The sequence below is a fragment of the Lissotriton vulgaris genome, chromosome 3_1 (genome assembly GCF_964263255.1).
Source record: "Lissotriton vulgaris chromosome 3_1, aLisVul1.2, whole genome shotgun sequence".
Taxonomy (NCBI): domain Eukaryota; kingdom Metazoa; phylum Chordata; class Amphibia; order Caudata; family Salamandridae; genus Lissotriton; species Lissotriton vulgaris.
Genome location: NC_141689.1, coordinates 629,776,181 through 629,800,801, shown reverse-complemented (window position 1 = coordinate 629,800,801; position 24,621 = coordinate 629,776,181). Strand labels below are relative to the sequence as shown.

General features: G+C 44.9%; 1 protein-coding gene across 1 annotated transcript in view; it reads left to right on the top strand.

The window, feature by feature from the left end:
- The window catches only part of KIAA0825 (KIAA0825 ortholog), a 2,177,598-nt gene that overhangs the window by 431,107 nt on the left and 1,721,870 nt on the right, over positions 1 to 24,621 (top strand). The window lies entirely within an intron of this gene.

The following is a 24,621-nucleotide window of genomic DNA, read 5'->3' as shown; positions in this document are numbered from 1 at the left end:
AAGAGATCTTGAGAATAAAGTAGAGATCGTATTATCTACATCACCTGGTCTACGCATCTTTCTTAGTTTTAACAGAGTTCAAGTAACCAGAGTGGGTACGCCTACCGGGTATGGGTGAGTGGAGACATCCAGCTCGGGATCCGGACCTGCGTTACAGTCCGCACTAACAACCGTAAAGCCCGGAGGGAGAGTCCGCAAGAAGGATCGCAGTGTTTGCACAGAGGGTTGCAGCAGGGTAGGGACATAGCAGCGCACAAAATTGTACAACCTTGCTTCTAAACAGTGCTTGATGACCACATAACAACCGTGAGTCTGTGTGTTGTGCAGTGACTGCAAGGGGGAGGGATCTATGCAGCAGTGTTGCAACGCCTCTGGAGCTGCACGAGTAGCCTGAATGATAGATTCTGTTATACCTAAGAAGGGGCAACGTATGCCCATCAAATGGGTCTCCTGCAAAAGGACGGTGGCTGGTCTGCGTTGCCTAGAGCTTGACAATGCGTATCACTCCAAGCAAGTGTCTCTGGAAATCGGTCTGCAACAAGGATGACACTGGGGGCCAAGACGAGCCGTCTGCATCATGGCCACTGCGAGGAGGAGGTGCAGCCAACCAGTACCAGGGTAAGTCTTACTCAGCATTCTTTCCCAACAAAAGAGCCACCAGAGGAAATATGTAGCGCCTGAGTCATGGCATTGCGGAAAGTTGAGAAGAGGATCCCAAGTCGGGTTCAACAGAGTTAAAAATCATGGGAGAATTCGAAAGGTTCAGCCACCATTGGTGATGCTATAGCTTCTTCTTCTGGAGCCGAGTTAGGGCCTTCCAAGCAAGCCCCGCGCTCAACCTGGGCTTTCCGAGAGCGGAAGCGATCACCTCTCTGCTGACAGCGGGGCTGCAACTGGTCACTATTCACTGGGTCTCCACAGCAGTGCAGATCATGGGACGAGCTCTGCAGTGGCCGCTGCTCAGTCACCCACTACCAAGCCTGATCCGGTGTGTCAAAAAAGAGGGTGCAAGCTTGGAAGAAGACTTTGAGTTAGGCAGGGAACAGAAGCATGTAGCGCAAGTCGAGTGCTTGGAGTTTCTACGTTACTCAAATGAAAGAGCGCCGTCGCTGCTGCTCTACCCCCATGTAATCAGGAAAAATTTAGACTTTGAAGTTATCAAACCGTAGGTCTGAGTAGTCGCAGATCTCCTGCAGGATCACATCTCGGTCTTTGAAGTTGTGTAACCTCAGGATCATGGGCCGTGGCGGGGGTCTCTAGGCCTTGGCCTCGGCGCCACAGAGCAGTGCACTCTTTCAATGAGGAAGAAAGCAGACAATTTGTTTTCTGGCGCCCATGCCCTTAACCATCCCTCCAGCACCCTAGCGAAATCCCGCTGCTCCAGGGACTCAGGTAGGCACACAAGGCGCCGATTATTATGCCCGATACATTTTCAGCATCTTCTGCTCTCTCCGTCAGCAAAGCCACCAAGGCTGACATCTTGGACATCTGGCTTTTAAGGGAAATAGTCTTGTCTTCAGTGCTGAATACCCGCTTCTCTATGTCTGTTGTTCGGTCCACCACATTGCAGAGGTCATAGTGCAGCAGGGAGAGGTCCACGCAAAGAATGCCCACCTTGGACCCCACTGCATCCCTGGAGTCCTGTTTGGACTTTAGGACCACTCACAAGTCCTTTGTCCCCCACTGCGCCAGTCGGGTGGCTGGTCCCCCGGACCCTTAGCAGCTCCAGAGTGGTCATTCGGCGGGACCATGTATTTGCCCTTTCTAGTCTGGACCTGGGTCTGCAACTGAATTTTCCCTCCCCCCCAAACTCCATTGTCAGGGGTTCAACCAGCTGGTAAAGGGAAGGCAATAGCACCCCAAGTCTATGGCCCCAGGGTGACCCTGTTGGGGGCAGGGCCCAGAGTGTCAAGGGTCCCCCAGTGGCCAGACCCTGGCAAGCAGGCAAGCGGGCATGGGGAATTCAGGATGCCAAGCACAGGTAAGATGAGGCAGTCACACCGCCATTCACCCCCCGCTGGGGCTCCACACTGTCCCAAGGCACCCTGAGGGCTATGTGGAGAAATGTGGCTCACTGGTTAGAGCAGGCAGACCCTGAAGCAGAGGTCAGACCCAGGACCAGGGTTCAATTCCCGACGCGGCAGGGTCTTGAGCTCAAATGTCCACGGACTCGATAATTCTCGCTTCGGTGCCTGACTTAATCATGGGTTCACACTCTGCAACTCTGGGCATTAAGCTTGCTTAATCTCTACAACGGCCCCCCGCGGCGGGATGCCTGGCTTTCACCTTGGGGATGCCCTGTAGGGGCTATCTCACAGGGAAAAGCCAGGACGGGTTCCCAAGGCAAGCGCTTAGAGACCCCTGGGTGATAAGCGCTATATAAATCCAATATACAATACAATACAATACAATGTCTTGCACCACGCGAATCTCCCAAGTTTCGGCTAACCTCTAGTAGACCCCCCCAGGTGCTGCAGGATCAAGCGGGTCTCCTCACCCTGCCCTGCGGTCCCCACTACCAAGTGCCCGGTGATGGATGTCACAGCTGAGAGCCCCAGTAGCTGCAGCCATGTCCCAGCGAGCTCACCACCACCTCACCGGGTTCCAAACCAAGCAGGCTGCTCCCACCGCTGCTTGCCTCCAGAAACACAGCCGAGCACCCCACTGGCACAACCACAGTCACCAGCCGCTCCCCCGACTGTTGTGTCCTTCAAGCACACAGGGCCTGTCCACAGCAACTGCACCGCCTCAGCCTGAGGACCGCCTCCTCTGCTCCCAGTCCTTCTTGGCCGACAGGCCAAAATCACCATCGCAGCCCCCCCATACCTCTGAGCCACTCATGGGGGCGAAACTCTCTGTTAACACCAGGTGTTGCATCAGGTGCCTTCTCCTCCTCTCGGGCGCAGCTAGGTCTACCGCGGCTGGCACCGCCAAGACAACTAGCGAGCACCCAATACTGGTGGGAGAGGCCGGGAGATAGCCACCACCTGGCCGGTTCATTGGCAATCAGGACCTTTCTGCCCGCAGCCACATCCAGGCCCAGGCAGTCAAATCTGTTGCGGGCCGCCAAAGGACCCACTCGAAGCCCAGGAGGATGGGCCCTGTCTCTGTGTCGCACCTCTGGCCCTCGAACCACTGGCCCTCAGTCCAAGTCTAGGGCCTTCCCTTGTGTCTGCAGAGTGAAGCAATCGGTACCACTGGGCCCCAGATGCTCTCGTCAGCACACTCATTCTCCTGCGGCTCAGCAGACTGGCACAGCCTCACGTTGTGGCTGTCACGTTAAGGGTGCCCCCAAAGACTCAAAGCTGTCCCCACGTCCCCGCTAGGTACTGTGGCGTGCTCTGGTGCCGCATTTGTTAGTACGAGCCGGCATTGTCAGGCAGGAAGGCAACAGATAGATTTCGGGTGACGGAAGCTAATTCAGAGTTGGACCACCATCTTGGCTGCCCAAGCCACTGATCCTGATCAACATTGACAACAGCTGGCACAAGAGTATTTGAAGTGCATGGTAAAGTCACTAGAATGTTGTATATCACACTCTTTATAGCTGATATGAGGGGATTAAAATAGCAGGTTGGGGTACATTTGATGTTAGAGAGCGCAGTGATTCGTCATTCATTTGAGGGATCCCATAATTCATAGAAGCCAGCTATATACTTAGATTTTACTTCAATAAATTTGTTTTTGATTTATTTCCCCTTGAAGTCATCTGTTTGTTGTATTTGGTTCTTCCCATCGTCAAGGAATGAGAAATTCAAATGTGCTGCAGGTGAAGGTGTAGGGCCTGAGATCACCAGTTGATCCCATGTTCAGGAGTCTTCATGTAGCTTCATCAGGTTTTCTTGATTAGAGCTAATCCCATTCCCAGTAAAAAAAAAAGTTCAGTGGGGCTTAAAATAGCAGTCCTTTTCTTTTTTTAATTTTTTTTATTTTTATTCATCAACATCAAGATAACAATTCATTATCAACTTCAAAGTTATTCCATTCCCAAAATATACACAGTAGAGAAGTATCTTGACTTCCAAAACAAGAAAAAAAATTCTATCCAAGAAAGATACCCATTTATGCCAGAATTCATTATACTTAACATATACTAACTAAAGAGTAATTTCTATCCCCTAAAAATTTCCTCACTATCCTTCTTCAAGCCTCTACTTCCATTCTATGATTGGAGCCTAGATCCTTTTCCCTACTTGATTGGTTTTCCGCCCCTTTTTTTCATAGAGCACTTTCTCTAATGTAAATATAGCCAATAATCGTGACATCCACTGTTAAAATGTCGGTGGGTTTACATCCTTCCACAAAGTTGCTATACATAGCCGGCTAAGTGTCATTGCTAAATATACAAACTCATGATGGGGGACTGCAACATCATCCCTTGCTACCCCAAGAACCATAATTTCATCCGTTAATTTCATAACGATCCCTAAAGATTTCTCCCAAAACTGCTCTAAAGATCTTTTGAATATATCTAGAGGGATGAGGCGAACATATGTACAGTGTCAGCTTGCGCCGATTGACACCTTGGACAAACTATCCCGGTCGTTCCACCCCATCGCCCAATTCTATGCGGTGTATGATAGAGCTCATGTATCGTTTTATATTGTTGCGTTTGAAGATTCGCTACTCTTAGCACTGAGATAGATAATTTAAGAGATTTTTCAGCCTCTGTCCCTGATAGATTTAGCTTAGTCTTCCATTTTTCATACATCCTAACACAATCGTCCTCTTTATACTTGCCGATTTCCCCATATAGTTGGGATATAGAACAACCTTCCTTGCTTCTCAAATATTCCATTACTTCCTCTTGTTTAAAGTTAATATCGCCTCCCTGCTTTTTTATCAAGACCGACCTGACCTGCAAGTATTTGAAAAAGTCTCTTCGCAGTTGTGTGGCTGCTGCGCCTGCTCAAATGTTATTAAGCATGTTGAGCCTACCAAATCCCCTATAGTTTTGAACCCTGCCATATCCAATCTCTTCATTACATGATCATGGAAGATCCCAGGTAATGTTGGATTGTTAAATAAAGGGGTATAGTAATTCATCCTCCCTAATTTTATTTTCTTCCGAATCATGGACCATACTGACATTGCCGCGTCTAGAGTCTTGAACCTTACTTTTTTATAGTAACTACTTTCATTGAACACTAGCAGCCACTCATAAGAATTTTTAACTAACAACTCATATACACCGGGGGCACCCTCGTCTCCCTTCCACCCATCCTTCACATTGCCACCCAATAGTCCCCTGATGTGTTGTAAAACAGTGGCCCAGTAATACATTTTGAGGTCGAGCGCCGCCAGACCACCCCGGTCTCTCGATAAAGACAAATATTTCAATCCTTGTCGTGTTTTATCTTATGCCCATATAAATCAGTTCATTACTCCCTCTAATTCCCTAAATCAATTGTTATTAAATTTTAAGGGGATGGTCCTGATTAAGTACAACACTTTTGGCAAAAACAGCATCTTTGTTATGTTACACCGCCCTATCGTAGTTAAATGCAGCTTGTTTAGCCTATCTAAGTCTTTTTTAGTTTTTGTTATCATCGGATTCATGTTCTTTTCCACTATCTCTGATAAATCAGATGTTACTGTTATACCTAAATAGACAGCTGACTCTGTTATTCTCTGGTCCACCATCTCAACCTTCTGATTTACTACAATTTGTGTTTTGCTCTGATTTAATGTATAGCCTGACAGACTGCCAAAACGACTGCTTCCCTCTATTTCCACTATTGCCTGAGCCGGGTCGGTAGATGTTATGGCCAGATCGTCCGCATACCCCAACATTTTAGTTCCATACCCATTCAAAATAACTGGCATGATGCTTCCATTGAGCTCTATCCTTCTTGTAAATGCGTCTATGTATAAGGCGAAGAGTAGCGGGGAGCAAGGGCACCCTTGCCTTGTTCCACGTCCAATTTTTATTACCCTGCTTAGCTCTCCCATAATTCTTAGACTAATCCTTGGATTTTTATTTAAAGCCTTCAAGGCCCCTACACAGCCATCCCCCAGCTTTACTTTTTTTAGCACCGCCCAGAGAAAACCCCACAAGACCCTATCAAACGCTTTTTCAGCATCCAACAATATTAACGCCATAGGGTCTCGTGAGGCTTCCACTCCATCAAATAATGTACAAACCCTTCTTATATGTTCTGCTGTCCCCCTACCGGGAATGAACCCATGTTGTCGGGGAGAGATAATCTTGCCAATCACCATGCTCAATCTACTAGCCAGAATCTTTGAGTATATCTTTGTATCGCTATTCATTAAGCTTATAGGTCTATAGGACCCAGGATCAGTTGGGGGCTTGTTTTTTTTTAAGAAATACAACCATTGTAGCCTCTCCCCATGACTCCGGAGGTGCAACTCCCTTTTGTATATTAGTCATGAGGTTATAAATATCTTCTTCTAAACAGTGTAAATTTTTTTATAGAATTCCAATGGTATTAGGTCTGGACCTACTGCCTTCCTTGCAGGTAGATCCTTTATTGCTCTCTGTATTTCCTCCGATGTGAAGCTAGTTTCCAAAGCTTTACTATCCTCTGTTGTTAGCTGATCTAATGTTGCGCTCTCTAGATATCTCTCTATCTCATTGTCATCCCCACTATTATCAGGGTCGTACAATTTCTGATAAAACTCCTGAAATACTGAGCATATCTCCCCTGGTGTTGTTACTACCGCCCCTGTCTTTGCCTTCATTTCTGAAATCTCCCATTTAGTAGCTGCCTGCCGTGTTCGAATAGCTAATATCTGACCAATCTGCTCGCTATACTTATATTGGTCTTGCTTCCAGGTCAGAAACTTTCCTGCTGCTTTAGAGGCGAATACTTCTCCCGCTGATGCTTTTGCAATAGCTAGATTATATGTTATTCCCGTGGTGTCTTGGTTGGTTCTAATCGCTTCGCTAAGTTCTCTTTCAATACGGGCAACTATCTTTATCTTTCCTTCGATCTCCTCCTTCTCCCTCTTATTCCGTTTGATAGAATAGCTCATTGTCTCACCCCTCACACCAGCCTTCATAGTGTCCCAAACTACCACCGGGAGAAGCGGTCCCTCTATTTATCATAAAGAATTCTTTGAGCCATCCTTCCATCTGAGTAACATACTTGACATCTTGTAACAGAGCTCTCTCAAATGTTCAATTCAAGCCCTGTCTTTGATGATATGGGACCTTTAAATCTAAAGACAGAGGATTATGGTCTGACATCACCCGCGGCAGTTTTTTGGAATTAGCAATAGATGCTATCGAGGGTGATATCAGAAAATAATCTAGCCTTGCTAGAGCTTTATGCGTGGTGGAATAATAGGTGCTGCCCCCTCCACTACCATTTTGATGCTCCCATATGTCAATTAACCCGTTGTCTTGCATCAACTGTATCAATGCTCTATGGCTTTTTTTCTTTCATCCTAGAAACCTTGTTGGATCATTTTTCCATAGGCCATTCAGGCCATTTATGTTCAAATCACCACACATAATAATTGGCATTGGCCAGTTTGCCATTTGTGCACTGATATAATCAAAGACCTCAAGGTCATCCACTGTGGGGGCATAAACCGAGCAAAGAGTGAACGTAAATCCCTACCCATGACATTCCTTCATGATCCATCGGCCATACGTACCTTCTGCTTCTCACTTCAAGAAACCTACCCCGAGCCAATACTGCCACCCCCGTGTTCTTGTCCCTTGTGTTGTATATGCTACTAACTGGTAACCCAGTTGTTCTAATAGATCCTTTTGAGAGACCAAGATATGGGTTTCTTGTAAGCATATAAGGTCGACATGCATCGCCCTTAAATATTCTTTCAAGTCTCTTCGCTATTTTGCATCATTCAACCCACAAATGTTTATCGTTACTATCCGCATAGTTTTTTTTTCCTTTTATCTTTACTTCTCCTCTCCCTTTGTTTATCCCTCTGACCTTTCTTATTTCTCAATGATGATGATGTTTTTATCCCATTTTCTCCCCCTGTGCCCCCCTTCTCCCCCCCTGTGCCCTCCCTCCTTGAACAGCCCTCCTCCCACTTGCCCCCCCCCTCCACCCCCGCCTGTAGGAGCAAGCAGACCTAAGGTCTCTGTGATGGAGTCCGGCCGACGGCCTCCCTCTGCCAGATTTTTGTCTGTCTCATCTTGTGCTTATTTTATATTACCTAGCGCTTTGACCATTATTTGATTTCCTATCGTACCCTTACCCTCGGATAGCCCCCACTTAACCCCCTTGCCACCAATATCACCATTTACTCCCATGTCCTTTGTCCCGTATATCGATTGTTTTTCATATTTCCATCCCTCTGTCTCTATATAGCTATGTCATAAGATCTACATGGGTCTTCATGGGTCTTCTCTAGCTGATCCGCTGGAGCTTATCGTGTCCATATACGCTCTTGCCTGAACTTCAGATGTGAAGACTCTGGTGGTGTTTATATAGATTATCTTCAACCTAGCTGGGCTCATTAAATATGCCTGTAATCCCATCTGGTGGCATGGGTCTAACAGTTCTCTCAGCCTCCATCTCCTTTCAACTGTTATATGGCAATAATCCGGAGTTGTGAAAAAAGTTTGATTATCAAATGATCGTTTGGCATTAGGTCGGGCTTTGGTATATATTTCCTCTCTCAATACATAATTGCCCAGATATATAAATATAGCTCTTGGTCTCTGTATTCCATCCTGAGCTCTCTGTTGACTCTTCTTCAAGGTCATCGGGAATCTATGTACTCTCTGGACATCTTTTTCCCAGTCCCAGTGGCTCAATTCTGGGAATGCACCTTTCATCAATTTTAGGACATAAGCCCTTATGTCGTCCCCTTCTCCCCCTTCTTCAATACCCAGAATTCGAAGATTGTTTCGCCTCTGGCGGTTCTCCAGATCTTCCAATTTCTATTGGACATCTACCATCTGTTTTTCGTAGCCATTTAGCTTAGCTATATCCTTTGCTTGCTGGTCTTCCAAGGTGCTTGTACGATCCTCCAAATGGGATACCCTTGCGTTCGTGTCCGTACATATCTTTGCCACTTTGTTTATTGCACATTGCAGGTTCTTTGTTGCTAATCGGTTCTTTTTCCCCTCGATCTTTGTCTCATCCTGCAGTTGTTTTATAGAGAATAAGATCAGCTGAAGAGTAGTGGTTTCCGCCTCTGCAGCCCCCTGTGCTTTATTCTCAGGATAAGTCATTCTTGTGGCTGAGTAGTCCCATCTCAGAGCTGCTTCCGTACTAGTTCCGCTCGCCCGCCTTTGTCCGCTGGCAATCTTCTCCTGAGATTGTGAGTCTCTCTGCCGCCTTGATAGCCTCTTTCTCCTAGTTACAGGATCTTTGTCTTTTGAGGAAGCTCTGCTGTTCCCTTCCGAGCTCAAAGCTAAGCTGGTGTCTGTGGGGTTCTCCCCTCCACTCACTTCAATATCCGATGGGGCTTCCTGTGAGCCTTCAGACCCATCTGTGACTGAAAAGAAATTATCAGCCGCGTCTAGATTGTCTTCTGGGCCGCTAGGGCCATTGCTTGCGGTGATTTCCTGCACCAGTAGCTCCGTCACCAACGTCACAGCCTCCACCTCTGCCACCGCCCCCTCTCTGGCAGCCGTCCGTTCAATTCTTCCTGGCTCAGGGGAATTACCCAGCTGATCCCGATCATCCATAATCTCCCCCCACTGGGGAGTTCATTCAGCTTGATGTATACTATCTTTGTTTTTTCGGCGTGCCTGCTTTTTGCTCCACGTTCTTTTTGGCTATCTTAGACTGTTGGACGGGGGAGAAGTAGCCTGAAATGCTTTTAGACCCTGTGGCTGTCGCTGCCACTTTATTTGCTGCCCCTTGTTTCTTTCCGCTAGTATTACTCCATGCTCCTGCCACTTCAGCCGTGATTATCTTGGTGCCTGCCCCCCCGCTCTCACCGGGGGCCCTACTAGCATCCTTGCCCTTCACTGGCTCCTTCTGGGGTGCCGGAATGACTGTGCTGGGTATACCTGCACCTTGATCAACTTATCCGTTTTGCACAGTATCTACCAGTCTCCCCCTACCCCCATGAGTGACTTTTGGTGCCATTATGAATACTTGTATAGGTTCTTGTGCGCAGCCACCAAGCCTACCACAGTGCTTGTTCATTAATGGATCTCTATCGTGCCCACTACTGCTCCCTCATCTGTCTCCAGCTCTTGAGGCACAGTTAATTAATCTTGCTGCGCAATTTCCGAGAGCTCCACGGGTCGCACGAACTCCACCAGCCCCAGTGCTACTCAAAGCCCATATAGAGTTCTGCTTTGCTCGTGGCTCAGCCTGTTTGCCGAAGCGTTTTATCTTTAAATATCGGCTGTCCCGGTTTTTTCTGAGCTTACCGCGTGTCCCTGTGCCTGTGCGGCTTTTACAGCTCTGACTCCGGCTCCGACTTTCACTCCATCATCCGGCTCCATCCGCTTCCTCGCATCGAAGTCTCCGGGCTCTGTTAATCAGCCCACTTCCACCTCTGTGGACCCTGCCGAGCACGCCGAGCACACCGAACACGCCGATAGCCACTCCTTCAGCTGGGCTGTTCTTGACCCTCGCTGATGTCCCGATAGCTCGCCGCTTCCTCTGCACTGCTGCCTCCACGGATGCCCCCGTTACACATATCCCAACTGCCAGGAACTCCACAAAACTGCCATGACATACCACTGTCTCCATAAGGTACATAGATTCCTTAGAATTTTCTTATAGCACGATTCTTGTACTCATTATATTCCGGCATCGGGAGCGTTCTCCTCAGCCGTTAGCCAGGCGCCATCTTGCTCCGAAATAGCAGTCCTTTTCACAGCAGAGCTAGTGAAATAGTCAAGAATTGTTGATTTATTTCTAATTGGATAATCTTGACTAGGCAGAAAAAATATAATACGCACCGAATGAAAGACTGGAGAGAGCAATAATCGGACCTTCATCATACATAATAACCCTGTGCTTCAAGATACTTTCTTTAGTGGCCGATATATCCATAGTGGAAAATGAAGATTAGGGCATAAATCAGTATCTATAAAAGGAATAGGTAGAATGAATACAATTATCAATTACAGAATAGGTACAAAAGTAATACATGAAAAGCATTTAAATTTTGAACACCATAATGAGTCATAATGAAACGAAGCATAGAGAAGAAATATAATTATTCTTTCTTTCCTTGTTTTATTTTTACTTCACACAGAGGAAAAAATTATCCGATTAGCTCAACAATAATCAAGGGGCAGGTCAAGGTCCAGGGTACCCCAGGGCTCCCACCCACTTAAATAATAAATAGGTCCAGGCCATGATAGAGGACTAGAGTTGCCCCAACACCACTCAAGCACTAGCGATCTGGGGGATCAAGGCGGGTGAGCAAGCAGTTTTAAACACTCAGAAAGTAGAATGAAGCGGATCCCAGATATGAAAATTCCAAACGTACTCTACCACCACTTCTGTCTCGGTCTCTGCTGTCTCTGTGACACCACGTCCCCCTTAATAGTTAACTAGGACCGGGCTTCACTGAAGTTCCAATATACTAAGTGCCGAACATGGGGAGCTGTGCCAGAATCAATTCTAACTCATGAAAGTTGCTGCAGCCAAAAGCAAGCAACAGGCTGACATGAGGAGCCAGAAGAAGAGCAGCACGAAGGCATGACAGCTGATTACCCAGAATGCCAGTAAGCTAGTATGGGCCACCCGTACCCCATAATTTAAAACAATAAATTAATAATCCCTGATATCTTTTGCAGCTTTATCTCCCGCTGAGGGCAGACTGGGATAAATGCCTCGGTATACCTCATATGTGGGAAGATAGACTGTCTCGAAACCCTGGGGTAGAAGGGTGCCGCCCAATTCCAATTCAAACTGCCCCTCCACAAAAATAAAAACATAAGTAATTTCTGGTGTCTAGTGGACAGGAAAGAGTATAAACTCCCCAATATGTCTTCTATTGGGTCAGAAAGACTGCCTGGGCCTTTGGGTAGAAGGATGTGGATCGACACCAGTAGAGGCCATCCCTCACCCAGTGCATTATCCAAAAGAAGTAATCCCTGGTCTTTAGAGATGCTTTTGTTCCCCCTTGTTTGGGTAGATTAGCATAAATAAATAAATAACCCAGTTTGCCTCCCAGGAGATCAGAAAGTTTGTCTGGACCCTGGGGGCATGGGAGAAAGCTAATGCCAGATAGGTTGAATTCCTGCCCGGTTCATTTTCTTTAAATTAATTTCTCTGATTTGTCTTGAGCTTTCTGTCCAGCTTGGATGGGCAGATTGGGGAATATCCCCCAAAATGCCGCACTCAGGGCCCTGTGTGTGTGAGGGCAGCCACATGCCAGCCCCCCATTCAGGCATTCATGTGGTAACCAGCCTAACTTGCCTCCCACATGGACACAAATATTTGTAAGGCCTTGGGCGGAGGGGAGAGCATGAAATAATATATGGTGGTCTAGTTGGTGGATTATTGCTAGGGGATCACCATCATGTAATGATCCCCAAGCTGAAATCCATTAGGAAGAGGTACCATTGCATAGGGTGGATTCTCCAGAGCAATGAGTGCTTGGGCTGCTGAGCTGTGCCATCAAGCACCGATTAAACTGAAAGAAGCCAGAATTGAAAGTTCAGGCTGACTTTGTTGATGGCGTCAACGCACATGATGCTCTGATCGTCATTAAAAAAAATCCTCAGTCGACACGGAAACCTTTTTAGGTCTCGTTGAGCCAGCACATGCGCTGCTCAGCGAGAAATTTAGTGTGTGGGTTTTCAAAGTGCTGCCACGGGCTTTTGGTGGCCTAGCGCTTGCTTTAACGCGAGTGTTCGCCATCTGTCTTTGATCGCTTTCACTTTCCTGGACTGCGCGGCAGTGTCACTTTCACGGCCGCGCAGCCAATGCTTGTTTTCCTTTTGGGCCTGATATTCCCTCCAAAACAGGGGATTTTCACAGCATATGGATTCAGCACGCCGTGAAGGTAAATTAGTCTGACCATGATAAATAACGTGCAGAGAAAGACTTGTGTAATCAGGTCAAAGGTCAGGTGTCTTTCTAGCTGGTCCCTTGAATACTGTTCCAATTAGTGATAAAAAATTAATGGGCTCAGCCTCCGACACACAGATACGCCTGTGCCATGCCCTCGCCTCTCCTCCTCCCCCCGACTGCCTACCCGTACCCCATCTCTGATTTCAATCTTGCTCACAAAGGCTCCCATTACTACCACTCACTCTCCGACAAAGGCACGGAGACTCTCACAAATACAAAAGGCACCCGCTTGTTTAACGCTAGATCAGCTTTTGCATTTACATTTGTTATCGATTTTTATTCAACATTCTATGCACATTTGAGGATTGCTCCTATTTACATAACACCAACAACATGTTGAAAAATTCGCCACATCACATATATTAAGGAAGCTAAAGTCACCCCTGTGAAAGTCCTAAGTTCACATATCTTTAGGGTTCATTTTAAAGTTTTTGTTCATTATGAGACAGACTTTCATTGCATATTCCTCCTGTGAGGTAAAGTCTTCCCAATATTTTCACCGAATGTGTGATACTCTTGAACAACAGAAAAGTAAAAGCTTGATCCCACTTATAGCTTTCTAAGGCACCATGGCCTTCTCGTTTATTATGAGTGACTCAGTGGGTGAATGAATAAATGAAGGAATGCATGAATGAAAAAGACAAACTAAATCAAAGGTGGCGCTGAAAGTGCTCCAACTGCGACAACATGCAGCCAGCACCTCAAAATTGAAGGGAGGCTGGAGGACTTACAAGCAAATGAAAATCAGATCATGGGATCTGGAAGGACCATTCAAAGCCTCAAAAGTGAGCCCCTGAAGTAGAACATGGCTGACAACTGTCCCCATGTTATAAAGGTAACGGTATGAGTGTCAACCACACATTGGGTTTTGGGACTTGCAGTTTTGCTTCTCCTCTTGTAACAGAAGCACAGGATAAGACCCTGCAGTCCCTGTATTTCAGCTGTGTAGTCTAGTCACCCTACAGAGGTTCCCCTTCAGTATATAACCCATGTGTAGATGCAGGATGCTGGAATATGATAGGCCCTCATGATGTTTCGCAAGGAGGGCGGAGGCCCATTATTAAGTGTTACCCTACTACTTTTTCAGTACAAGTCACAGTGCACGGACATAATTGGCAGCTAAGGAAAGAACAATTCAGATATTTGGTCACCCTTCTTCAATCTCGTAGTTTCACATGTGATACAATAGTAACAATTGGCGCATAAATCCCTTTAGGGTCTTCTTTTTTACAATTTCGAATTAATGGTGGGCCACAAGAGATTCTCCATCGTCTGCATCTAAATTTGGAAGAAGTAATCACAAGGACTTAATAAGAATGAAAGCCACGTGATGGAAGAAATGATGTTGTTTCTGGGACATATATTAACCACATCTGCCTGGTCAGCTCTTTCAGAAATATTGACCAATGCCATTCACTCAGTCGCCTCCTAAAGATAGCTGAAAAGGCAGTTCGCTCTCTGTGATTGGCTCGGCCTTTTGGAACCCCGCCCAAAAAGTAGAAACGCATGGAAGAAATGCGAACACAGATTTTCTGAGCAGCCAATGGACTGGGAATGTCAAAATGGCCGTTGTTAGTCAGTTACATGTCAGGAAACACAAGACTGTCTCCATTTCACCTACTGCTGTGTCTACACTCTCTGTATTCACAATCTAGTATCCTTTGGCCTCCAATCAGAGTCCCAGGAAAATCTACCTCAAATTCACCCTACAGTTCTTTTGGAATCATTGGGTGGATTATCCCCAAACTAATAACACTGCTTCTATGTACCACTGTGTACTAGCCTAAGATACCAAATTGTGTGTGTGTCTGAGGATGTTTTTTCTCCTTTTCATTTCCTCCTTCTTTTGTAAAGGTTATTCTTGCAATAAGATCTTTGCACGAGGGTACTGTAGCTGAGGCAAAAGGACAGCACAGCGTTAGAGGGTGCATTCCAAACAAAATCGGCGCAAATTCCAGGCAGAGTAGGTCACATTTTATGGTCTCCTTGATTTTCTTTTATTGTTGCATCACGATTAAAGGACAGTAGATAGATGGGTCTGCTACTGGCAGAATTCACAGAGTCAGAGTTGAAATGGGTGAGTTTCAGTTTTGAAACAAAAATAATGCAATTGTTATTTTTTTCAAAACCCAACCCATGAATGTGAGTCAATTTTGTGCCATCTGATCTTTATTTGTAAAAACAAATTCTGACTTAAGGGGATTTTGTAACGATTGGTGGAAACAAAGCATCCTTACACAAGCATTGGCATGGCTAATAGGTCTCGCCTTTGGGACCTTACAAATGTTTGGCCATGCAACAGTTGATGTTGTTGCACCAAGGATATTGTGCTGCATAACTAAATACTTATAAGGTCCCACAAGGGAGACCTATTAGCTATGCCAATGCTTGTTGCAGCTTGAGGTGAGGGCTTCAGAGGGCAAGCCTTCTGACACTAGCAGGGAAGTCACATCAATAGCATCCATGGGATTAAGCAGAGAAATAAACATAGACTGAAAAAGGTATGTTCCAGCTCTGGAATTGAGCATTGTTTCATAACAGCAGTGGAACACAAGCTCTGTTTAAATGAATAGCAGATAATAACAATAGTTTAAAGATCTTGTTCGCGATAATGTACGGCTTTCGGGTCCCTATGTTAAATTTTAGTATTGTGCACGTGTGGCACTGAAGGTAATAAAATGGGCTTTGTTCATGCCATTCGGCATTTGGGCAGTTCCACTAAAATAACGACTTCTTTGTGGGTCTATGTCAATTCCCTAATGCATGGTATGGCCTAAAACTGGGCCCTACACCACAAACAACGTGTTAGTAGAGAACATGTTTGCAAAGTCATCGATTTTTTTATGCATCCACATGTGTATAACCTGTTTCTACATATGGACAGAAACATTGATACCCTGCATAAATTCTATGAGATCGTTTTCATATGCTATATTTTGAAAGCTGTATGACATGTCCATGTTTTTATAAAAGTTGAATCTCAAGCAATTATAGCTCTCTTAGTCTTTGTTCAGATGGTGCACTTGTGATGTCTCAAGGTGGATTGCTGTCGTAAACTGGAATAGACTTTGTGTTCTAGGTGCTAAAAATAAGACTAAGAAAACGTATGTAAAGAGTGATGGAAGTGAAAAGGCTTAGCTTAGTTATGGAAGGGAGAGTTTGGAATGGAAGTTAGTTTGAAGGGCATGGGAAACAGTGATTGGAAGATTGCTTTCCATTCATTGTTTTATTCTTTGTGGAAGTGTACTGAATGCCAGTAGAGGATGCTTCTATTTTATATATATATATATATATATATATATATATAAATATTGCTGCTAGCTCATGAGAAGAACTTTCTACTCATCAGTTTTGTCTTTGTTCTGCATTGAATGGCGACCCACCAGGAATAGATCAAGATAATTTAAGTTTTCAGTTAACAACCAAAGCTCTTTACTTACTGCAAGATGTGTGGTCAATCTGCTGGTTTTGCTTGTTATCCACTGGTTTTGCTTGTTATCCTCGTCCAATGATGACGTTTAAGGAGTGGGTTGAATCCTTCATTTAGAATTGATTCTTACATGTAGAGAGGAAAGGACAACGTTTTAAATTTATGTCCGAACCTGAGATCTGGTGAACTGAGGAAGAGAATTGAGGGATGTCCTGAGAGATCATGTCTGTTTTGTAAATAAAATGTGTGACTGGTTAAACAAAGGTTCCAGAGAATAAGCTACAAATGATTATGGCAGCTAGAGTGTCAATTTGTTAACAAAAAAGATTGAAATGGTACTTGTTGGGTGTTATCACTCTAATGTAGTCAATGAATAAAGGCAGATTCAGCAGTTTCCTCTTCTGGGTTGAACATTTTCCTTTTCTTTTGTCATTTCCTCAAGAAACAATTTTGCAAATGAATTTTGGTTGAGGGGACTGAATGAAAAGTTAACTATAAAGGAACTGTTTAACTGTCATAGGGCGAATGTCTAGGAATGCCAACAATTACAATGCCTCTGACTTTTTTTGTAATCTGTCTGAGATTTAAGCAGGTGAAATTAAGTTAATGGTGAAGAGGATAGCAAGATGGTCTGACTAGGTCAACAACAGGGAGGTTTATATCTAGAAACTTTTCTTTGTGTGGCCAGATAAACATGTAAGCCAGAAAATGTCTTGAGATAGCCCAATTATTTCCGTAGGTTCAATCTTTGTGTAGAGAGATCTGCCTAAAGATAAAATCGTCTAGCCCAATCAGTTTAAAGGAGGATTTGTATGACCTGCAGAAATGTTATTTCTGAAAGCACTGCTCTTTTTGCTAGCATGAATGTAGATTCAAATGACTGGAAAGTGTACGGTTCAAAAAACAGTAATTAAGTTGTGGTGTGTGTGTGTGTGGGTGTGTAAGTATTTCAATACATCTATCCTTTTCTGATGAATCTGTAAGCAGTTGCTCAAAATGATGTTACCTCCTCTTGTTTAAAATCACTTAGACATAGTAGATTAAATGTATTAGAAGATTAACCTTTGGAATATTAACCTTTGTTAACATTATGAAATAATTAGATGCACTAACCAATGGCAGCTGTTTTCTAATCGAGTTGGATTGTACAAGACCTAAGTCATTATGTCATAGTAAACGAACTGAGTTCCCCAGGGGAGTTTAATGCTCTTTAAGAAATGGCCACTCTTCGAAGCTAGTCATTGATTCGAGTAGCTATTACGTTTCTTTGCTTTTCACTTGTTGGCTTTTCATAGCCTAAAGGTGCCGGTTGTTGTTAGTTGTTATTACCTAACCCGGTTTTGACAGGTTTTAACAAAGACTTGGTTTTCACGATGGATCCTAATCAGTGGCGGCTGGTGGATTTTGAAAGTGGTGGGGCGAAAATGTTTTATCCTAATGTAATAAGTGAACGAGCGAAGCGAGCGAGCCTGAACTGCAAAAGCAGGGTGCGGGGGATTCACCCCGCAAGAAAATTGAGAAAATGGATTCAAATGGTGGGTTTTACACCACATATTTACTGCAAATTGTTGAGAAAATGGGGATCCAATATAGCATTTTGAAGCACAAGTGTGAAGAAAACATTATAATCAAATCAGAAATGTGCCCAATCCTCAAACTAGTCTGCTTGCAAAAGGACCCCCAAGCCAGGCACATACAACCAACGGAAACAGGCCCTCTAAGTGTTTCCCACCTGTAACACATCTCTGAACCACCTGTTTTCATTGTATATAATAATGAAAATGCTGCAGTTTATTCTTATTTATCTTATGCAACTTACAACCATTGACAAAGCCTGTCGCCCTGGTTGGTTGTGGGCTTAATGTCACTTGTATTATATATCTGGAGGCAATGACAGAAGAAGCACAATACCAGTGAGGCGCAAACTATGCTAATTACAGATTTTTAGCTTGACAGTTTTAAGCCATGCTCATAATTACATTTGCTTCCCCTACGAGCAACCCCCCCCTCCCAGTTTTTTCATCCAACTTAAAGCCCTGCACACAAAGAAGTGTGAGTGTGTTTCTTTTGTATATGGAGGGAGGCATGGTGGAAACAAAACGAAAGGCCGTGCATGGTTTGAGGTGGGCAGGGTTCAGAGATTAGTCGTCATTTGTTCTTCATCATGGCAACTAAGTGAATATCTGCAACAGCTACTAGGGCTTCATTGAAATAATGACGTTTGGCATGGCGCTTGCATGGCCGGTGGGGTAGGAGGCAGCCAAATGTAAATTGCGTAATGGCTTTGAGCAAGCAGTGGATTAGAGCAATGCTGCAGGGGTGTATGAATGTTATTCGGAAGCATGACTGCAGAGACAAATGTATCGAGGGATGAAAAAGATAACTGGATTCATCTGTGAATTAAAGGGCTGGTTGAGGAAGCATGAAGATGTAAAATGCCATGATTACATTAAATATCCAGCTGATGTGCATTGAGAAAAATTAACATTGAAGTTGTTTCATCTACATTGCTGTGCAATACGCTGACATGAATTAAACAAAATCAAAATACTGGCAGTTCTTAGTAGAAGAATGATCATACGTCACACCTAGTGATGTAAACCCACATAGTGCTCAATATAAGCGTAGTAACCACTCAAGCAGTCGCAAGTTCCACCTAAACTATCAACGAAGCCCTGTGCAACTCTGTGGTACCCAGAGGGGCCCCCACCATGTCTGTTTGCAGGAACAGCAGTGCACACAGACCTAATATATCGCCCTCTCTGCAGCCATCCTCCTGGATCACGGCAATCTCTGACTCCTTAAGGCAGATTCAGCTATGCATCCAGAAAAAAAGAAATCAATAAGTACCAAAATCTGAGTCCAAAAATAGGAATATCTGCCCCCTTCATCCAGTCGGCCTCTGCGCACCAAAATAGACTCATTTGTGTAATGCCAACAATGCTGCAGGCACTTTCATGCCCAAACAGGGTGTGGGTAACTGTAAACAAGGGCTCACCCCCTCAAACACTCCCCCAGCTCCTATTATTACTTCTGACACTTTTTCTCCACGGGGCTCCTACTAAAGCGCAGAAATTCTGCCTCAGTGCCTTCTCAGCGCTTCAGATTTATTGGGGGCCTCAAGAGGTCGTAGACAGAGGGACACGCGATGGAGCAGGGAATCTGTAGGCTAAACTTGCCAGGGGTTTGGGTCTGTGGACATGTGAATTGCAGAAGAAGAGACCATGTCACATAAAAAACACGATTAAAAAGAGCTGGATTAGAACAATTAGAGCTTCTGGGATCGAGGGTACAAAAGTCACGAAGGAAAAGAAAAAGTACAAATAAAAACTGTGCTTTTCCTATTTCTAATCCTTTTTTTAAACAAAAAAGATGTCAATAAATATCAATCCAAATCACTCTTATAGTGTCAACACATTTACTTGCAGCAGCTTCAGGGCACTCTGAGACGATCAGAGAGAACTGCAACAATTTCAGGATTATTAAGACATTTCTGAGACCACTACTAAACATGGCCCGTGGGCCCTTTAAAATATTTTACGGTTTTCTTTGTTATTTTAGATGAGGCGTTTGAACATTTTTCCGGACCTGAAGATTCAGGGGCCATGTGGCTTTCTTTCCGGCTCTGCATGAAACCGGCACCTGCCTTGACAGCCTTCTACGAGAGTGTACTGTTAAAACACATTCGTGAGGCAGGGAAAATGGAAGGCTGAGCTGATCTGGCCCTCCTAATGTTGGGAGCTGTTTTTGAAGCACAGCGCAAAGACAATAAAATGCCACCTGTTTGCTATAAATGCAACGAAGGCACTTATGAAAAGCTACTAGTTAACTCTCCTAATAACTATACCAGCTGCCCGACAGCACAAAATTAAGGCTGACAATGAAAGAATGCAAGGCCTCTTTTTTGCGAATGATAGCGAGGCAGGGGTGGGTAAATCCCGGCGTACCAAGGGTGCCATGGGTCCCAGTGGAAACAAGCAAAAAATGAGACCTCATGTCACCAATTAAACAGTAAAGCGCAGCTACGATTGGTGTCAGAGAGCACCGCATAGGCGCATGCTGTCGCACACATACAAAGACCTACTGGATCTGGGAGCGTGCTAAGCCATGATAAATATACACAGTTAGTTTCCTCCTCCACCTGCACTCAAGGCGAACATTCAAACAAACTCATGCAGAACTGCATTGTAAAATAAGCACTTGTTTTTCGAGGCTGCTTTCCTTCCAGGGTCCCTGTTGCCTTTGTCTGTGCCTGCTCAAGGTTCATAAGCATGCTCTTGACACCTATGATCCTAGCACTGATACCACTTCAGAGGCCTACGGCAAGCACGGTTTGCATATAATTAAATACCCTCTACGATCATGGCACACGCACATGGGTTCAAGCAGTCACCATCTCACCAACATACACATATGTGAATGAAAGGGTACCCCGCCCCCGATCTTCCTGCGGTAGGTACAAGCAAGCACATGGAAGAGAGTGGGCACTAGTGCACATGACACCATGCTTGTGGACTCGTTCTTTAAGTGCCAGTCCTGACCGCAGGGATTTGAGCATCTGTGTAAGTGTACCCAGCTGTTATTTGCGCACATGAAAGTGCGCACCCGCCCTGTGCTCCTAGAATCAGATTCTAAACACAATGGTTGGTGTGGACTTCTGTGCTAGTTCTTCCAGTGCCACGCCAAACCAGAAATGTGCCGTGCGGTGCCTCTGCACCAGTGAGGCCCGCTCTAAGTACAAACCACAAGAAAGACCGTTTTAATTATAACGAAGCATATGTTCCCTTGCACAAGTACTCCCCGCAGCAGCCGCACGTTTAAGAAAAAGTGCATTTGCATTAGTGCAAGTTCTGACCGCAAGGAAATGTGCTACTGTACTAGTGCTCAGGTCATGCATTGCAATCACACGCATATGTAGAGAAAGACCCCACGCACACCGACGCACTTCTGTAGTGAATAATAGTGATTGTTGTACACAAAAAACTTACGTTTTATGTGGAATTGTGTGACTCACTCGACTGACTGCAGACACGATGAAGAGACACTCACTGACTGCTGCAGGCACGCACGAGTCACGAGGGTCTACTACACACTCTCCTCGTGACTCTCTCTGACTGTTGATGTAAGGGCACGCCAGGCGCGGTGACGTGCACATACAGCATGGGGAAATGGCCAATCACCACTCAATGGCTTAACATAAGCCACATGTGATTGGCCACACTTAGAAAACATCCACCACCCAAGCGCGACACCAGTGCTGAAGTCTCCGCGGTGTCTCAGCCAATCCTGGTGCAGCGCTACCAGCACCACTGCGCCAGGATTGGCTAAAGTGCAGGCTTAATACTGCCCATTGTGAGACCCGGGGGACCCGGGTCCCTGCCTGTTTAAGTGCTGTAGGGAGAAGGAGGAGGAAAGGTACTACTGGGTGTGCGCATGCGTGGGCAAGTCGTGAAAATGACTAGTTCGAAATGCGCACACACAAGTGCCTGCTGCGCGCAGCGCTACCTATTTCTGCTCAGATGGCCACACTCACTGTCACTCATTGCCGAAGCCCCGCCCCCACACCTTCCGCGATTCCGATGCTGTCGGGCTTGTCCCAGCACAGCTGGCTCTCTCTGCCGCAAACTGCAAGTGCGCTCAGGATAATTTATTTTTTAAGCTATTTTACTTCCTAATTGCAGCGTGTTGTCCATGGCTAAGTGGGGCAACGCCCCAACGCCCCTAATGGACGCACCGCCACTGCAGCACAGCTGGCTCTCTCTGCCGCAAACTGCAAGTGCGCTCAGGATAATTTATTTTTTAAGCTATTTTACTTCCTAATTGCAGCGTGTTGTCCATGGCTAAGTGGGGCAACGCCCCAACGCCCCTAATGGACGCACCGCCACTGATCCTAATTCATTTTGAAGTGGTGTCAAAATTCGTCCGGAACAAGTGCATTGTTCTCTCAGACACTCCTTCAAATAGTCCAGCTAACAAAAGAATAACTTCAAGGTATATGTCAAGCAAATTGGATGCCGAGAGAGCACTTAGTTTTTTTACATTACCTTACTTGAGGCCTTTTCAAAACGTCTGTCATGTGTGGCCTGAGGACACAACACTCACGTCAAAAGAACAAAACATGAAACATTTTAGATCAGAGGTGTTGAAATACATTGTGCTTTACCTGTTGACAATGACAGCAGTCTCACTCCGAGTGTCTGACAACCAACTTAACTATATCAAAATCGACCTTGGTGGCCTTGGTCTATGGTTGCCATCTGAATGTTGTGGCAGTGAAAACACACTCTTCCCAGTCATCTCTCCTTGCACCAGTTCTTGAAAAAAATCAGTTGAGTGCTCATTGTTCGCAGAAGAAAGCTGATATTTTAGTAGGAAAAATTAGTGTGTCCCACGACCCTAAAAGGCCAGCCCTCCAGTAAAAAAACAAAAAAATACGGCAGTTGTTCGAAACAGACAAAAGTATATTCTAGCATTGTGAAAAGCTGAAATGTGTTATGGCTATACATATACATCAGAAGACAGAAACTTTAAAAACTGAAATTAAAGACATGTTGCCTCCAAATGTTTTTAAGGGTTTAGTGAGGTCTTTAATTTCAATATGACAAGTGCTTTAGAAAAACAAAATTTATTAGTCAGAAGACACGTACACTGTTTTTTGTATTTCTGTTTAGTGCACCATTGAACAGCTTAGTACGGAGTACTTACTCTGTGGTGTCCCAATTTACAGGAGTGTGCCTAGGTGGTAGAAATCTATATACTAAGCCTAAGGCACACTTACTAACATGCGTGTAAAATTCGCCAGTATGCTGCAATTACAGTATTTGCAAGTTTATGGGCGGTGTTTGATTGTATTAATTTTTGAATTTGGTAAGCTGCATATGAATGTAAAATCGAACAAAAACCTATCCTTGTGAGTATTCACACACCTTTTGTAATGTCTTGCTTCAACCTCCCACACATGTTCTCCAGTGAAAGCCAGGAGTCCTTTCCCAGGGTGAAAATGTTCTCTTCCTTAATTGCGGGGTTGGGGAATCACTTTCTCTGTGGGGGTGAATTATTTTCAGTGGTGAAAGAAAACGTTACATTTGACAATGTACATGTACATATGCAGATTTTTCTACCTTGTTGAAATTCTGCATGTAAACGTTTTTTATTTTGGTGTTTCCTCAAGTACTCCTAGAATTCTTTTTGTAATCCCAACTGGTCGCAAGTCTTTTCCAAACATATGAAATCTGGGCTTGTCAGATTACACAAAATAAGAGTTTATAGCAGGCGAGAGCAGCAGTCTTCACACTCACTATCTTCACAGTTGCAGAATGATTAAGCATTAAATAATGCCCTATTTAAATTGTATTCTTTTCCATTTTAAATGGATCCGCAGTACATCACGAGTAAAGAAATTCTGCGATATGTGTTACATTGCATGGGTCACATGTAATTTCCCACACCTTTGGTCACAAATAACCATTGTCAATATTGTTGCAGTACTCCTTGTCTAAATAGCTTTTCTGATTTTTGTGGTCTCCCTACTTACCTTTTGAGCAGCATTACTCTCTCCGCACTCCTTTCACAAGACCTTTGGCTTTCCGGCCTGCCGTGGACTCGCCGTTTGAGCGGAGAAAGGCAAAGGGGAGAAGCCTTACTTCCGCATTCAGTCCTCACCCTCCACCATTACTGCGATTATCGGTGTAGCGTACCGCACCTCAAGAAATAAAACTCGATGCAGCACAGCAGGCTCGTGCTAGTGCCCCAAAGGCAAGCCAATCTGTGACTGTCCGCGCCAGGACCGTGCCAGACCCCCTTCCTCTTTTGCAAGGCATATCTAGCCCAGAGAAGCCCTTTTGGCATTCGACAGAACCAGCAAATGTAATCTTTGCCAAACCCATATTTGGAACACTAATTCTGATCACAATTGCCTATCTCAACTCAATCAAAGCCAACTTCCAGCCCGTCGAACACCTGGAGTGTGAAGCAATCTGAATAATACTTATACGTTTCAGGGATTATTAAAATATCGACCACCAGGCCCCAAGGGCAAGTTTATTCAGAAGATCCCTGACTTTGTTGAAACATGTGTTAATTATTCCAGTTTTACGATCATGGGTGATTTAACTTTCACTTAGTACTCAAAAATAATCGCGACTCGGATCACCTGGTGGACAATCTCGAGCTTTGACTTAAAGCAGCTAATAG